Here is an 11,462-nt window from a genome sequence, read left to right as displayed (position 1 = left end):
TACATGATATTTAAAAGGGCAAACTATGTATATAAACAAAATTCTTCAGGTCTTTCATTTACATTCATGCTCAAATTTCCAGCTACATCTGACAGTGTATTGGGTGTGTACCTGGTATAGGAAGGAAAGGAAGAAAGAAAGTGATCAGTTGAGTAGTATGCACGAATACAGCAGCAGCAGACACACAGCAACAACACAGCAACAAAATCAACCAACAAAGATGAAGCTCCCGAGTAGTCGAGCAACAAACAACAAATCCCAGAAACAGAGTAGGAACCAACAGAGACAGCAGAGTATTCAATGTAAACACCCCAGCAATTCAATAACTACAAGTGGCTCAAACAGGCAAACAACAGTAATTGGCCAAGACAGCTAAACCAACATAAACTCTTATGTAATTTTCAGACAGTGTTTGGTTACAATATTCCGAGACTTTATGTTTCTTGTTTTTCTTTTCTGAAGACTAAGAAAAATGTCCAGCCTCGTTTAAGTTATCAAATGGCCTATTTATAAGCCATATGACCAAGGGCAGCTAAGCTGCCTCCCTCCTACTTGCAGACTGCCCATACCCCTTAACTCCCCATGCCTAAAGGCATCTTTCTTGGAATCCTTAAACAGCCCCCATGCCCTGTCTATATTACTCTAATCAAGGGTTATGGGTTTAGTTAAGTATTCAATTAATTCCCATACTCTTAGGTCTGGTCCCCCATTAGCATTAATTTAATCCTATTTTAATTACCACTTGACACATTCTGAAATTATCCCCTAATCAGACCCTGCCTTATGCCAAGATTACCCTTACACTTTGCATATTACTGTATTACCCTAACTCTTAATAGTTAGTATATAGACCTCACTAATTTCAGCCAATACCTGACTACTAGCTAATTAAACTCAAACTGTTTTCAGGCTGATTTGTTAGATTTCTGAAGCTAATTGCCAGTTCTCTGCCCAAATTCAGGCAATGATTCAAACTTTCAGCAAACAGGGTGTCAATTAAAGGGTACAAGTTGGTCATGCCGATACAAGTAACGCCAACAAGAAACAGGCATAGTAATCAATACTGAAATGTAGACTCATTTAGATGACTACACAAGCTATGACACCTTTCAAGTGAATTCAGTTGACGACGCTTATTTAGATGACTATACAAGCTATAATACACAGCAAGCAACCAATAAACCAACAACCAACTCATTATTAACTTAAAACGTACACACATGGACAGATGAGTCGCGGAACAAACAAACTAGAATACGAACGACAGATAGATTTTAGGAGGGCAAAAGAAAAAGGAAAAATACCTCAGAAAAATGAAACTAAGATCGATTCAAATTCGAACTCGGGCCAGGTGATTTTGGGGTCTAATGGACTTTAACCGAAGTGTTCTCAACTGAGAACACTTTGGTAAAAGTCTGCTAGACCCTGATCCTGCCACTGATTCGAACAAAACCCATAGATCTGAATCCTAGGGCTCTTGAGGTTCGATTTGGGAACCGTTCAATTCTAGTCAGATTCGAACGGAACCAAAGCCACTCAGGGGGTGAGGGAGGTCAGGAGGGGCTGTGGTGTGAGTTTGGGGTCAATCGGTGTAGATCTAGTTTTTGCTCGATTCTTCGTTTGAAGATTCGAGAGGCTACAGGTTGATTCGAGGTGAGCGGTTAACGGATTCGTGTTCAGGGTGGCTGGGTGCATCGGGGATGTTATTTTGGTGGTCATCGGAATCCGAGTGGCCGGGGTTACAGGGGAGGAACCTAAGGTTTCTTAGGTTTTGAGAGGAGGGGGGTTCGGGGACGAAGGTGAACAGTGGGGCTAGGGGGGTTTGGTTTGGGGCGTGGGGGTAAGGGGTTAGGCTTATATACGATCTAGGGGCTTAGATCCTGGCCGTTGGATCAAACGAGACCTATGGCCAGGATCTATTCACTTAGGGAAAACGGTGTCGTTTGTGTTTTGGTAGTGGGTGAGAACGGGTAAGGTTGGATCGGGTCAAAACTGGGCGGGTTTAGGGGAATGGCCTAGGTCCGTTGGATCAAGGGGTTGGACGGCTCAGATCACCTTCCTTAGACGACGTCGTTTGGGGTCGAACGAGTGGCCTGATCGGGACCGTTCGTTTGAGTCAGATCAATGGTTCTAATCAGGGGTACTGATGCGACGTCGTTTGGGGGTCCTGTTGGGGCAGCCTGATTTGGACTGGGTTTTGGTGCTGGTTTGGGCCTGCTTTGTTTCATTTCTTCTTTGGCCCAAACCGGTTTTCTTTCACTCTTTTGCTTTCTTTATTATTATTATTTTTTCATTTTTCTTTTAAAACAAAACAAACAAAAAATAAAAATAATAGATAATAAAACAACGAAATTAAAACTAAACAACAATGTAACATTTTAACACCATTATCACAAAAATATTTAAGTAAGTTAACTAAAAACCTAGAACGAACGATGCACACATATATATATATATTTTGAATTTTCTTTTACCGACACATAGTTTTGTATTTTGTTTGATAGTGACTGGATGCAAAATGGGCAGACTCACAAACGACTAACAACACATGTCACGGAAAGATCGAAAAATTGTATAGCGAAGCCTTTTGCCACTATTTTTATTTTCTTTTGGAGCGATTGTCCGTGAAGCAAAAATCACGTGCTTACAGCTGCCCCTCTTTGCACGAAGACACGAAGGGTCTTCGCGCAAAGATAAAGCGAGCGATTTTTGCCCGTCCGAATACTCCGTGTGAAGCGTTTTTTTTTTTTTTTTTTTTCGAAAAAGATTTGACCGAACCTTTGCTTCAGAGGTTTCCTACATATCCTGGGCTGAACAGGAATCAGGTCAATGTAGTTCGGGAAATTTTGGTAGCTGGGACTACCGTGTGGCTGTAGTGTTTGCTGTTGTTGTGCGCTGTTGTATGTTGCTGTAGGATGCTACTGCTCAACCGATCTCCCTATTACATTGCTCTAAAAGGAAAACAAGAAGCTAAGTTAAACTGAGGATCCTGAAACTTCATCCATCTTCAACTTGCTCTTGTTGCCTTGCTTTCTTGTCGGCTGATGCTTTCCTCCGACGCCTTTATTTTGTGAACTTGGCGATGATGCTGGTCCTTCACCTTTTCTGAATGTCAGTTCTCATCACTTTGCTTGATTTGCTGGGGACACGGCTTTCTTCTTTAGATCTTCCAATGGTTTCTTCAGTGGTATGGCTCTTCATCAGTATTGTCATGCTGGGCATGCTACAACGCTCCCAAACTGCTTCTTTTGAGATGCGTCCCTTTTTCCTTTTGAATTGCGCGCCTGCCTCTGCAGTTATCTGCTTCTTGGTGCTGGGGATTTTATTGTTTTCCCGTTTGGGGATCTCTGTTGTAACCTTCTGTCTTCAGGTGGGGTGACTGATTCCAAAATCTAGAGCTGAATGTATTCCCGCATTATACTGGTGGACGACCTAGAACTTAAAATGTATTCCCGCATTATACTGGTGGACGACCTAGAACTTAAAATGTATTCCCGCATTATACTGGTGGACGACCTAGAACTTAAAATGTATTCCCGCATTATACTGGTGGGCGACCTAGAACTTAAAATGTATTCCCGCATTATACTGGTGGGCGACCTAGAACTTAAAATGTATTCCCGCATTATACTGGTGGGAGACCTAGAACTTAAAATGTATTCCCGCATTATACTGGTGGGCGACCTAGAACTTAAAAGTATTCCCGCATTTTACTGGTGGGCGACCTAGAACTTAAAAGTATTCCCGCATTTTACTGGTGGGCGACCTAGAACTTAAAATGTATTCCCGCATTATACTGGTGGGCGACCTAGAACTTAAATGTATTCCCGCATTATACTGGTGGGCGACCTAGAACTTAAAAGTATTCCCGCATTATACTGGTGGGCGACCTAGAATTTAAAAGTATTCCCGCATTTATACTGGTGGGCGACCTAGAACTTAAAAGTATTCCCGCATTATACTGGTGGGCGACCTAGAACTTAAATGTATTCCCGCATTATACTGGTGGGCGACCTAGAACTTAAAAGTATTCCCGCATTATACTGGTGGGCGACCTAGAACTTAAATGTATTCCCGCATTTTACTGGTGGGCGACCTAGAACTTAAAATGTATTCCCGCATTATACTGGTGGGCGACCTAGAACTTAAATGTATTCCCGCATTATACTGGTGGGCGACCTAGAACTTAAAAGTATTCCCGCATTATACTGGTGGGCGACCTAGAACTTAAATGTATTCCCGCATTTTACTGGTGGGCGACCTAGAACTTAAAATGTATTCCCGCATTATACTGGTGGGCGACCTAGAACTTAAATGTATTCCCGCATTATACTGGTGGGCGACCTAGAACTTAAAAGTATTCCCGCATTATACTGGTGGGCGACCTAGAACTTAAATGTATTCCCGCATTTTACTGGTGGGCGACCTAGAACTTAAAAGTATTCCCGCATTATACTGGTGGGCGACCTAGAACTTAAAAGTATTCCCGCATTATACTGGTGGGCGACCTAGAACTTAAATGTATTCCCGCATTATACTGGTGGGCGACCTAGAACTTAAAAGTATTCCCGCATTATACTGGTGGGCGACCTAGAACTTAAAAGTATTCCCGCATTTTACTGGTGGGCGACCTAGAACTTAAAAGTATTCCCGCATTTTACTGGTGGGCGACCTAGAACTTAAAAGTATTCCCGCATTATACTGGTGGGCGACCTAGAACTTAAATGTATTCCCGCATTATACTGGTGGGCGACCTAGAACTTAAAAGTATTCCCGCATTATACTGGTGGGCGACCTAGAACTTAAAAGTATTCCCGCATTATACTGGTGGGCGACCTAGAACTTAAATGTATTCCCGCATTATACTGGTGGGCGACCTAGAACTTAAAAGTATTCCCGCATTATACTGGTGGGCGACCTAGAACTTAAATGTATTCCCGCATTTTACTGGTGGGCGACCTAGAACTTAAATGTATTCCCGCATTTTACTGGTGGGCGACCTAGAACTTAAAAGTATTCCCGCATTATACTGGTGGGCGACCTAGAACTTAAAAGTATTCCCGCATTATACTGGTGGGCGACCTAGAACTTAAATGTATTCCCGCATTATACTGGTGGGCGACCTAGAACTTAAAATGTATTCCCGCATTATACTGGTGGGCGACCTAGAACTTAAAAGTATTCCCGCATTATACTGGTGGGCGACCTAGAACTTAAAATGTATTCCCGCATTATACTGGTGGGCGACCTAGAACTTAAATGTATTCCCGCATTATACTGGTGGGCGACCTAGAACTTAAAATGTATTCCCGCATTATACTGGTGGGCGACCTAGAACTTAAATGTATTCCCGCATTATACTGGTGGGCGACCTAGAACTTAAAATGTATTCCCGCATTATACTGGTGGGCGGGCAAAGTTGCCTGTTGGGGGGGTTTCTAGCCTGCTGGGGATCGGTTTTCAGTTTATCCCCTTTTCTGCTTTCTTTTAAAACACATGATGTGGGAGTCTGCTTCTAACTCCCGAAACCACTCCCTTTTGGAGCTTACTTCTTTCAAAATTTCCGAGCACATGTCCCTGCATTGCCTGGGGCCGGCTTTTAGGACTGTTTGTATTCTCCTGAATTGGATGAATTCCCCTTCGATTTCTGGTAGTAAGCTTTGAAAAATCCTTTAAAGACACATTTTAGGAAAAGAAAATAAAGATATGGAAAAGAGAAAAACTTTGTGAACCAATATTTTGTGGGAGGAGCTAATCAAAAGAACTTATCTGGAGGACATGACTGGTCCCCGTGATCATGGCGTGCACCATAGATTCCCGACCCAGTCTATTTGTATCAATCGATTTGTCCGATGGTCTGACTTGCTGGGGATGATAAATGGATGTTCATCTTGTTGCGAATGTGGTAGCTTTTGCTGCTCTATCTTGTCGCCTCATAGTGCCCTTCGAGGGGTTTTCACTAATGAGACTCTCTCTTTTCTCTCATCTCCCGGCGCCTTATGGTGCCTGTGAAGGTTTTCACCAATAAGACTCTCTCATTTCATATCCCTCGTCTTACGTCGCCTCTCGGTGCCTGCGAAGGTTTTCACCGATGAGACTCTCTCATTTTATTTCTTTCGATGAATCGGGGCGTTGTAGATACGACCCTCTCTTCTGGAGATTCCTTTGACTATCAATTCATTCCCAGTCTCACGATCCTCTTCTTTGCTGGGGATCAGTGTATCATTCTCGGTCTTATTTGCCGGATTTGGCATCTCTCGAACATTGATCGGGAGGTCTTTTGGATGTTGACGTTGGTTTTGGTGTGGGTTTGAAGAAAGGCTATAAAAATGAAAACAAATTTGAAGGGTGATGTGCTACGACTTTTGGAATCAAACCTTTGTTGGAACTCAAAACATAACTTCTGCCCCAGTTTTCTTGCTTGGGGAATTTATCTTTTATGCTTATGTTGAGCTACGTGCGTTACGCACATTGTGCCTATTATGCACACTATGTACATTATGCATCCTATATTTGCTATGATGCATACTATGTACATTATGCATCCTATATTTGCTATGATGCATACTATGACCGAGCCGTGAGGCGCCTACGTATCCTCTTTGAGGAATCAGGTCAAACGTAGTTCCCACGGTTTTATATTCCTTGATTTTTCTTTTCTTTCTTTTCATTTTCTTTTCCTTTTCTTTTTCTTTTTCTTTTCTTTTCCTTTCTTTTCCCTTTCTTTTTCTTTTTCTTTTCTTTTCCTTTCGTTTCTTTTCCCTTTTTTCGTATCTTTCCCATTAGTGATTCCAAAAGAGGGGTATTGAAAGAATTTGCTCAAGGCTCAAAGGGGGAAGCGAAGGTTAAAAGTGTTTGGATAGAAGAAAGAATTGCCTCCGTCATCTCATTATTCAACAAATGCCAAATACAAACAAATAAACCAAAATTGCCATAATTTAAAGAAATTACGCATAATATCTCTTGACTGCATCTGAATTGATAGCCATGTCGACACATCTACCTTCGACATCTGTCAAACACAAAGCACCATTGGCCAAGACTCTGGTCACGATATAAGGCCCTTGCCAATTTGGGGCGAATTTGCCTTTCGCCTCGACCTGATGTGGGAGGATCTTCTTCAATACCTGCTGCCCTACTTCAAACTTCCTGGGGCGCACCTTTTTATTATACGCTCTTGCCATTCTCTTCTGGTACAGCTGACCATGGCACACTGCTGCCAATCTTTTCTCATCTATCAGGCTCAACTGTTCCAATCGAGCTTTGACCCATTCATCATCATCAATCCCGGCTTCAGCGACAATTCGGAGGGACGGAATTTCGACCTCCGCTGGTATCACGGCCTCAGTCCCATACACCAACAAATAAGGAGTTGTGCCTATGGAAGTCCGGACGGTAGTGCGGTAACCCAACAAAGCAAAGGGCAATTTCTCGTGCCACTGTCTGGACCCTTCCACCATTTTTCGCAGTATCTTCTTGATATTCTTATTGGCTGCTTCGACTGCTCCATTTGCCTTAGGACGATATGGGGTGGAATTGCGGTGTGTAATCTTGAATTGTTGGCATACCTCTTTCATCAGGCTGCTATTAAGATTCGCACCGTTATCCGTGATGATCACTTTTGGGATCCCAAATCTGCAGATGATATGGGAGTGAACAAAGTCCACCACTGCCTTCTTGGTTACCGACTTGAAGGTTTTAGCCTCAACCCATTTGGTGAAGTAATCAATGGTCACTAGAATGAACCTGTGACCGTTGGACGCTGCTGGCTCGATGGGCCCAATGACATCCATGCCCCATGCTACAAACGGCCAGGGTGCTGACATCGTATGCAACTCTGTTGGCGGAGAGTGAATCAAGTCTCCATGTATTTGGCACTGATGGCATTTCCTCACGAAAGTGATACAGTCGTGTTCCATGGTGAGCCAATAACACCCTGTTCGAAGGATCTTTCTCGCCAATACATATCCGCTCATGTGTGGTCCGCAAACTCCCGCATGTACCTCTTCCATGACCGTCATTGCTTGACTGGCATCTACGCATCTCAACAATCCCAAATCCGGGGTTCTTTTGTACAATACTCCTCCACTGAAGAAGAAACCATTCGACAAACGCCTAAGGGCTCTTTTTTGGTCTCCAGAGGCATGTTCCGGGTATATTCCCATTCTGAGGTATTCCTTAATATCATGAAACCAGGGCTCGCCATCTGCTTCTTCTTCTATGGTATTGCAGTAGGCGTGCTGATCACGGACTTGGATGTGCAGAGGATCAATATACATTTTGTCAGGGTGGTGCAGCATTGATGCTAAGGTGGCTAAGGCATCTGCAACCTCATTGTGAACTCTCGGGATGTGTTTGAATTTTACCGATCGAAATTGCTTGCTCAGATCATGCAAGCATTGTCGGTATGGTATGAGCTTTAGATCTCGTGTTTCCCATTCACCCTGAATTTGATGTACCAAGAGGTCCGAGTCTCCCAAGACCAAGACGTCTTGGACACCCATGTCAGCAGCCAAGCGCAGACCCAGAATGCAAGCTTCATATTCGGCCATATTGTTGGTGCAATAGAAGCGTAGTTGAGCCGTAACAGGATAATGCCGTCCTGTTTCAGAAATGAGTACTGCTCCTATTCCAACCCCTTTTGCGTTTGCAGCTCCATCGAAGAAAAGCTTCCAACCTGGTTCCTCAGGTAATTCCAACTCATTCGTATGCATCACCTCTTCGTCAGGAAAATACGTTCTTAAGGGCTCGTATTTTTCATCAACGGGATTCTCTGCCAAATGGTCTGCCAGCGCCTGGGCTTTCATGGCCGTCCTCGTCACATAGATGATATCAAACTCTGTGAGCAGAATTTGCCATTTTGCCAACCTCCCCGTGGGCATAGGTTTCTGAAAGATATACTTCAATGGGTCCAAGCGGGATATGAGATAAGTAGTATATGAAGACAGGTAGTGTTTCAACTTCTGAGCTACCCAAGTTAGGGCGCAGCATGTTTTCTCGAGTTGAGTGTACTTGACCTCATGCACTGTGAATTTCTTGCTAAGATAGTAGATGGCCTGCTCCTTCCTCCCTGTGTCATCATGTTGCCCCAGTACACAACCAAATGAATTTTCCAAGACCGTCAGGTAAAGGATTAGGGGCTTCCCGGGCTTAGGCGGGACCAATACGGGTGGATTAGATAGATACCCTTTGATTTGGTCGAAAGCCTCCTGACACTCTGTCGTCCAACCTACTGCAGCATCCTTTCTCAGTAGCCGAAATATGGGTTCACAAGTTGCTGTGAGTTGAGCGATGAACCTGCTGATGTAATTGAGTCTACCCAGCAAACTCATTACCTCTGTTTTGTTCCTTGGCGGTGGCAAGTCTCGGATGGATTCAATTTTGGATGGGTCTAACTCAATCCCCCGTCGACTGACGATGAATCCTAGCAACTTTCCTGATGGAACCCCGAATGCGCATTTGGCCGGGTTAAGCTTGATATCATACCTCCGGAGTCTTTGGAAAAATCTCCTTAGGTCTGTCACATGGTCCTCCTGACGCCAAGATTTGATGATCACATCATCGACGTACACCTCAATTTCCTTGTGTATCATGTCATGAAACACAGTAGTCATTGCTCGCATGTACGTTGCCCCAGCGTTCTTTAAACCGAACGGCATTACCCGATAGCAGTAGGTTCCCCATGGCGTAATAAATGCTGTCTTCTCAGCATCCTCCTCATCCATTAGGATCTGATGATAACCTGCATAGCAATCTACAAAGGATCCGATCTCGCGCCCAGCGCAATTATCGATCAGGATATGAATGTTGGGTAACGGGAAATTGTCCTTGGGACTTGCTTTGTTGAGGTTGCGATAGTCGACGCACACCCTGATTTTTCCATCCTTCTTTGGGACTGGTACCACATTGGCCAGCCACTCGGGATACCGAGTGACCCGAATGACCTTAGATTGTAATTGCTTAATCACCTCTTCTTTGATCTTTACACTCATTTCTGTTTTAAATTTCCTTAGTTTTTGCTTGACCGGAGGGTATGCCGGGTCAGTGGGCAATTTGTGAACCACTAAATCGGTGCTCAATCCAGGCATATCATCATATGACCATGCAAAAACATCTTTGAATTCCCTGAGAGTTTCGATCAATTCTGCTTTGACATTCGGCTCAATGTGGATGCTAATTTTGGTCTCTTGGATGATATCAGCGTCTCCTAGGTTCACAGCCTCAGTGTCGTTTAGGTTAGGCTTGGGTTTCTCTTCAAATTGGCACAGTTCTCGGTTTATTTCTTCGAAGGCTTCCCCTTCGTCACATTCGGATTCATCATCACAAAAGACCTTTTGTATCATTGAGTCAGATTCAGATTGATTTATTAGACTAGGTCGAAGATCCGCTGTGCATGCCATGTCATTAGGACCAGTAAAAAGAGAACTGTTCAGAAAGAAAAAGAACAAAACAAGAAACTAAAATGGGACAAAAGAAAAGAACTTTATTAAATTTGCAGGATAAAAAGGGTTCACACTTTTACAAAACGAAAGTAAAATTGGGATTACACCCTTGAATAATCCGATCAAACAAACAAACAAACAAAACATTAATCAAAGCCTACTACCAAGACTCCCCTCGGACAGGAAGAGGAGTAACCGTCCAATTGTTGGTCTTGGCCTTAGGCCCCACGAATTGTATCTCTGCTCTGCTGGAACCCTCTCCAGCTTCCACCATACTGACATCCGCAAATAGCCTTTCAAAACTCTGATTGAGGTCTTCATTTATACCGATCAAAGGTCCTCGAATCTTTGGGATCGCTGACCCCTTGGCACTAGCTTTAACAAAAGACCTTGAGAGGCGTGGCACTGGTTTAGGCAGAAACCAGACCCTCTTCTTCATTCTTCGCGCCTCCTTCCTGTCTGCTGCGGTTGGTTTGAACCCCAACCCGAAGGTTTCCAGATTCTTAGGAAGGGAAACAGGTTGGACTATCCCTTGAAGTTCAACTCCCAGGCCTTTTCCCGGCACAAATCCGTTACCCAGCATCTCCGATACCATCATGACTGTTGCGGCAGCTACCCTAGGGTGCGGGATGATTTCTCCTTCAGAGATTTTGTTGGCCGACCCTGTATCGAGAATCTGGTAGACCCAAGGACCCTTGTCATCAGTGGTCTCTATGAAAGGCACAATGGTTCCGCCCATGGTGCATGTCGTATCCTCGCCGTGCAACACGACCTCTTGTCTTTCCCACTCGAACTTCACTGTCTGATGTAGGGTAGAAGGCACCGCTTTAGCTGCGTGAATCCAGGGTCGTCCTAACAGCAAGTTGTAAGATACTGTGGCGTCCAATACCTGGAATTCCATGGTAAACAGGACCGGGCCAATGGTTAGTTCAAGTACAACATCCCCCACAGTGGCTGTTCCGTTTCCGTCAAACCCTCGGACACAGATGCTATTCTCCCGTATTCTTCCACGGTCAACCT

This window comes from Nicotiana sylvestris, chromosome 11, assembly GCF_000393655.2.
Source record: "Nicotiana sylvestris chromosome 11, ASM39365v2, whole genome shotgun sequence".
NCBI classification, from domain to species: domain Eukaryota; kingdom Viridiplantae; phylum Streptophyta; class Magnoliopsida; order Solanales; family Solanaceae; genus Nicotiana; species Nicotiana sylvestris.
The sequence above is the reverse complement of the archived record's forward strand: the minus strand, read 5'-3'. Positions refer to the sequence as shown.